Source organism: Cricetulus griseus, chromosome 7, assembly GCF_003668045.3.
Source record: "Cricetulus griseus strain 17A/GY chromosome 7, alternate assembly CriGri-PICRH-1.0, whole genome shotgun sequence".
Taxonomy (NCBI): Eukaryota; Metazoa; Chordata; class Mammalia; order Rodentia; family Cricetidae; genus Cricetulus; species Cricetulus griseus.
Genome location: NC_048600.1, coordinates 46,052,854 through 46,059,047, shown reverse-complemented (window position 1 = coordinate 46,059,047; position 6,194 = coordinate 46,052,854). Strand labels below are relative to the sequence as shown.

Below are 6,194 nucleotides of genomic sequence, written 5' to 3'. Positions count from 1 at the left end.
GGTCAAGAGTAAACACACCTGAGCCCAAGTCTATTATTATTTAGATAAAGACATCCCATACCAAGGCTGAAACATCTGCAGCAGCCAAGCTATAGATTTCTAGGCCTAAGAGTAGTTTTGAACTCTCTGATCTTTAGTCAAGATGCAGTGGACCCTCTTTATGGGCCCTGACACAGGGGATAGACTTTGAGGTTTCAAAAGTTGTAACAGGGCCCAGTCTCGCTGCCTGTGGGTCAGGATGTTAAGCTTCCAGCTCCAGTGCTATGCCTGCTGCATGCCGCCATACTCCCCGCTATAATGGTCATGGACTAACCCTCTGACACTGGAAGCCAGCTCCCAGTCAAAAGCTTTCTTTAATAAGAGTTTCAGTGGCCATGGTGCCTTTCCACAGCAATAGAACAGTGAGTAAGACAGTGGGTGCAATCTGGAGAGTGGGTTTTCTTCTTGCAGTCATTGATAGAACCTCATTTTGTTGTACCCAAATTCTGAACCCCCAAATCACCAAGAGGCCCATTTCTATACAAAAGCAAAGAGTCTTTTATTGCAGTTGTTTAACAAGCTAACCCCATTAGCTCACGTCTTTCATTCATCCATCATGGCTGATGGCTGGAGAAAGAAGACCCCAAGAAACCACCAGACAGGGATCTTATAGGGCAGTGTAAGAGGAGTGTCTAGGGGTACACACAGTCTCAGAATTGGTGTGCCTCCAGGCTTGGACAATCTGCCCTGTGTTGATTGGTCAACAGGTTGTCATGGCCCATAGGCCCTCCCAGGGTGGTTGCTATGCTCTGCACATCACTGTTGTGCACTTGTCGTAAAGCACACCCAGAGCCGTAAAGCACAGCCCTGCCAGCCAACTTCAGATTGGTTCCTTGCCACGAGGGCATCTGACCTACTAGTGACCAGGGCAGGCCCAGCAAGGTCAGGCGAGCACATGTTAGCCTGTCATGGCTGCTAAAGCAGGGAGCTGGTCCCTTCAATCTGTGGTAAATCCCATACCTCATCCCAACACTCACTACTTCCTATTTGATAAGTACCCAGTTCTTAGTGACCCTAAATCTATAATCGCTGTGAAAAGGGAGCAGACTCATGCTGGGGCAAGAATAACTTTTTTGTATTCGTGTAAAATAAAAGACAGTAGGGGCTGGAGAGATGTTTAGTTTTTTTTGTTTGTTTGTTTTTGTTTTTTTTGTTTTGTTTTTTGTTTTTTTTGTTGTTTTTTTTTTGTTTTTTGTTTTTTTTTTGTTTTTGCACCGACTGCTCTTTCAGAGGGTCTACATTCAGTTCCCAGCATCCCATGGTGCTTTTCGACCATCTGTAACTCCAGCTCCAGAGGATCTGATGCCCTTTTCTGACCTTTGAGGGCACCAGGAACACATGTGGTGCACAGACAGACATGCAGATAAAATAGTCATGTACATAAAGTAAATAAATCCTTAAAACGACACAAGAAAGGCTGCCATGTGCTCCTGGTGCATTCACGTTTGTGTTAATTGTGTGAGGGAAGAATTTTAGAAAAAGCAGGTGCTCAGGAGCCATGTATGACACTCAGAGAATGGAGCCTGGGGTGAAGCTTTTGTGTAGCCTGAATACCCAGTCACCCAGGCCACACACCGGAGGCTGCCTAACTTCCCTACACAACTGAGACCGTGAAGGAGCTTGGAGAGGTTGGCAGCTTCAGGTCCAAAGAGCCCAGGAGGCTGCATTACCACAAGGGAACACGAGAGGGAGACAGAGATCATGACCTGAAAAATTTAAACGGCTCAAATGGGAGAAATAAGACACAAAATGCAGAGAAGACCCAACTTCACCAATAATTTGTGGGTTCCTAGAATCTCTTGCATGATTTGCAAATGGCTTCCCCTGTGTAAAGGATAGTGAAGACTTTTTTAAATAGGAAATGTCCATATCAGCAAAAAGTTACTACCCATGCACACACGCTCACGACTTATCCTGAGCTCAACAGAAGCAAGAAAATAGCCATCCAGAAACTCATCCCAAACACATTAATGTGACAAAACAGTTAAAATACCCAAGCAAATAAAATGAATCTCATTTGTCAGCCAGGAAAAACGCCACTTTATATTTTATATTTTGTTTAATTTTAGTTGTTGTTTTCACTTTATATGACTGGAATAAAAAAGAGTTTTCTATTGTGCCAAGCCAAAAACATCTAGAGTTTACTTTTTACAAATGTTATTTAGACATATTTAAATATTAGAATAACAAATGTTTTGGTTGACTACACCCATCAATATGATGTGAAGGTTTTTAGATGTATTTATTTTACGTGTATGAGTGTTTTGCCTGCCTGTATGTCTTTGAACTACAGACAGTACCTAGTGCCCACAGAGGTCAGAAGAGGGTGTCTGGTCCCCGAAACTGGAGTTATGGACAGTTATTACCTGGGTGATAAGAATCAAATCTGGGTCTTCTGCCCAGAGCTGCAAATTCTTTTAACCGCTCAGCAATATTTCCAGGCTCATGATTTGATTTTTAGATATTGTCTACCTCCTAAAATGAGTTTTTTATTAGACTTCTTTTTTGTTTGTTTGTTTCTGGTTTTTGTTTTTTGAGACAGGGTTTCCCTGTATAGCTATGGCCATCCTGGAACTCACTTTGTAGACCAGGCTGGCCTTGAACTCACAGAGATTCACCTGCCTCTGCCTCCCAAGTGCTGGGATTAAAGCCACTACTGCTTGGCTAAATTTCATTTTTAAAGTGATTTAAGTGAGAAAAAAATCAGTGTCTCAAAAAAAAATTTATAACACATTAAGTTATGGATTACCTGTCCTGAGCCCTAGACTGGACCTTGCCAAGTCAGGGCAATCATTCTCAGATAATTAAAATTAAAATTTTAATTTAAAATAAATTTTAAAAATACAAACATATATCTAAACAAAATCAAGAAACCCATACTGTTCATAAGAAATAGACATGGAGGGGGTGCTGGAGAGATGGCTCAGGAGTTGAGAGCACTGACTACTCTTCCACAAGACCAGGTTCAATTCCCAGATCCCACATGGCAGCTCACACCTGTCTGTAGCTCCAGTTCCAGGGGAATCTGACACCTTCGGACCAATGCACATAAAATAAAGTTAAATAAAGTATCAAAAAATAAAGACAAAGAAAGAAAGAAAGAAAGAAAGAAAGAGAGAGAGAGAGAGAGAGAGAGAGAGAGAGAAAGAAAGAAAGAAAGAAAGAAAGAAAGAAAGAAAGAAAGAAAGAAGACACCTTTAATCCCAGCACTCGGGAGGCAGAGGCAGGAGAATCTCTGTGAGTTTGAGGTCTACAGAATGAGTTCCAAGACAGCCAGGGCTACACAGAAAAACCCTGTCTCAAAAAACAAAACCATATATATACATACATACGTGTGTGTGTGTGTGTGTGTGTTTGTGTGTGTGTGTGTGTGTGTGTACATAAAAATTCTCAAAAATGAGTTTGGACAGAGGTACCCTGCACTGAGCAGACAACAGTGCCCCCAGAAGACATGGGTTATTAAGTGAAAATCTGTGTTGGGCACAGGATACCTTCCTAGCAGTCATTGGGCAGGGAGACCCAGAGGCACTTAAAGCTGCCATTGTTCTTGGTTGCCCACCGTAAGTGAATGATGAGAGTCTGTTGCTGAAGATACCACACACTTTGATTATAGGACACAGATATTAATCTCAAACTTACCAAACAATCCTCCCTGCTGGCTGACTTTCAGTGCTGGAAGGTGCTATGCAGGCTGTAGGTAAAGACATCAATGGGCTCCCCTAGAGCTGGGCCCTGCATGCTTCAATACCAATCTGCTAGGCATGATATACCCATCTGGCAATTGTGGCATGCCGGATGGTTGCACTTGAGGCCTGCTCCACAGTAGGGATTATTTATGTCTGGTGCTGTAAATCTTATCAAAAGCCATAGGCTGGGAAATCATGATTGCTGGGGGGACCTTCTGGTGTATTTCAGTGAGTGGTCGCCCTGTCAAATTCCCTTGTAAATGTTTATGTGTATACCCATATATTGTTGTTGTCAATCAAAGGAACATCTTACTGCAGTGAGAAGGGGTTAATGTGGAGATTTATAGCTATTCAGTGTGCTGAGACTAAGTGGCTGTGAGTGTATGAGTGCTCAGCCATAGTTAGGTCAACTATACCAGCCAAGCCTCAAAGGAGGAGAAAGAGGGAGGGACAGAACGTAGGAGCCAGAGGAGGAGGGTGATGCTAAATTCTGCCTCTGGACATGACACAGCTGTTGTGCTGGCAACCTGGCTGGTGCAAGGCTTTCTCAGAGGCACTGATAAAAGGACAACGGAAGCCAGAATTCTGTGTCCTCTCCAATCGTCAACTTGGCAAGGCCCAGTCTGGGGCTGAGGACAGGGTGTTGAAGGAGTTAAGGTCTCAGTTCGTGGAAACTGAAGAGACTCAAGTTATCAGTCCCAAGACTGCTGTGTACTCAGTCTGTGGCACACTTGAGATAGCCTATGTCCCATTTATTGCTTGACTGGCTATCTGTCGACTTTGTTCCGTTGTATGACAGCTTTCTGCTAACTCCCATTTTCCCCTGCAAACCACATACAAGATGCTGTACTTCATAACTTGCTCTTGGGAGCCATCAGCTTGTGCAAGAGCCCAAACTACTTTCCTGTCTTCTCTCTCTCTCTCTCTCTCTCTCTCTCTCTCTCTCTCTCTCTCTCTCTCTCTCTCTCTCTCTCTCTCTGGACCTTGTCACTGAAGAATCACCTATGTTCCATGTCACTGTCACATACATCAACACACAGTAGTAGCCTTGGTTGTCTGCACAAGGCCTTCACAGGATCAAGGAAGTCAAAATTCCAGCAGGGACTTCTTCTTCAGGAAAACACTAAATGGCAGATGAGGGCCTGGAAGATGGGGAGGAGGCAGAAATAGGAGGCCATGGATTTGGTAGGGGCCAAAGTCATGGCCAAAGCTGTGGCTACAGTTCAGGCTGCAGGGCTCATGGAGGTAAAGACAAGGAGTGGTTCCCCATCACCAAGCTCGGGCACCTGGTTGAGGACATGAAGATCAAGAACCTGGAGATCTACCTGCTCCCCCTGCCCATCAAGCAACCCAAGACTATTGAATTTTTTGTGGACGCATCCCTAAAGGATGAGGTCCTAAAGGTCATGCCAGTGCAGAAGCAGACTCAGGCTGGCCAGCGGACCAGGTTCAAGGCTTTTGTCACTATTGGGGACTACAATGGTCATGTTGGTCTTGGTGTTAAGTGCTCCAAGGAGGTAGCCACTGCCATCCGAGGGGCCATCATCTTGGCCAAGTTTTCCATTGTCCCTGTGTGGAGAGGCTACTGGGGGAACAAGATTGACAAGCCCCACACTGTTCCATGCAAAGTGACAGGCCGCTGTGTCTCTGTGTTGGTGTGTCTCATCCCTGCCCCCAGAGGCACTGGCATTGTCTCTGCTCCTGTGCCCAAGAAGCTACTGATGACGGCTGGCTGGTATTGATGACCGCTGCATATCAGCCAGGGGCTGCACTGCCACCCTGGGCAACTTTGCCAAGGCCACCTGTTATGCCATCTACAAGACCTACCTGACCCCGACCTCTGGAAAGAGACTGTTCACCAAGTCTCCTTATCAGGAATTCACTGACCATCTTGTGAAAGCCCACACCAGTGTTTCTACTCAGAGGACCCAAGCTCCTGCTGTGACCACCATATAAGGGTTTTTACACAAGAAAAATAAAGTGACTTAAGTCAATTAAAAAAAAAAATCCTGCCCAGAATGGTAGTCCATGCCTTTGTCTCAATAACAACAACAACAACAACAAGAAAAATCCCAACAGGCCTTTATCAGAAGAGAAACAGTAGAGGAGGAGTGAATGGGGGTGTATAGGGGAAAGGCGGGAGGGGTGGAATTGGGAAGAGGGGAGGGAGAAAACTTTGTTGGGATATAAAAATAAAAATAAACAAAAATCCCAGAACGGGGCTGGAGAGATGGCTCAGTGGTTAAGAGCACTGGCTGCTCTTCCAGAGGTTCCATTCCCAGCAACCACATGACAGCTCACAACTATCTGTAATGCCAAGATCTGGCATCCTCACACAGACATGCATACAGGCAAAACATCAACGCACACAAAATAAAAATAAATAAATTACTTTTTTTAAAATCCCAACAGGGATGGAGGAGGAGGCCTCAGCCCAATTGGAGGAGCTACTGGCAGTTGGCACTGTTG

At 44.7% G+C, this 6,194-nt stretch overlaps 1 pseudogene; it reads left to right on the top strand.

Annotated features, from left to right (window-relative positions):
- The first annotated feature begins 4,852 nt into the window (after positions 1 to 4,852).
- Positions 4,853 to 5,681, top strand: LOC100760046 (annotated as a pseudogene).
- The last annotated feature ends 513 nt before the right edge of the window (positions 5,682 to 6,194 follow it).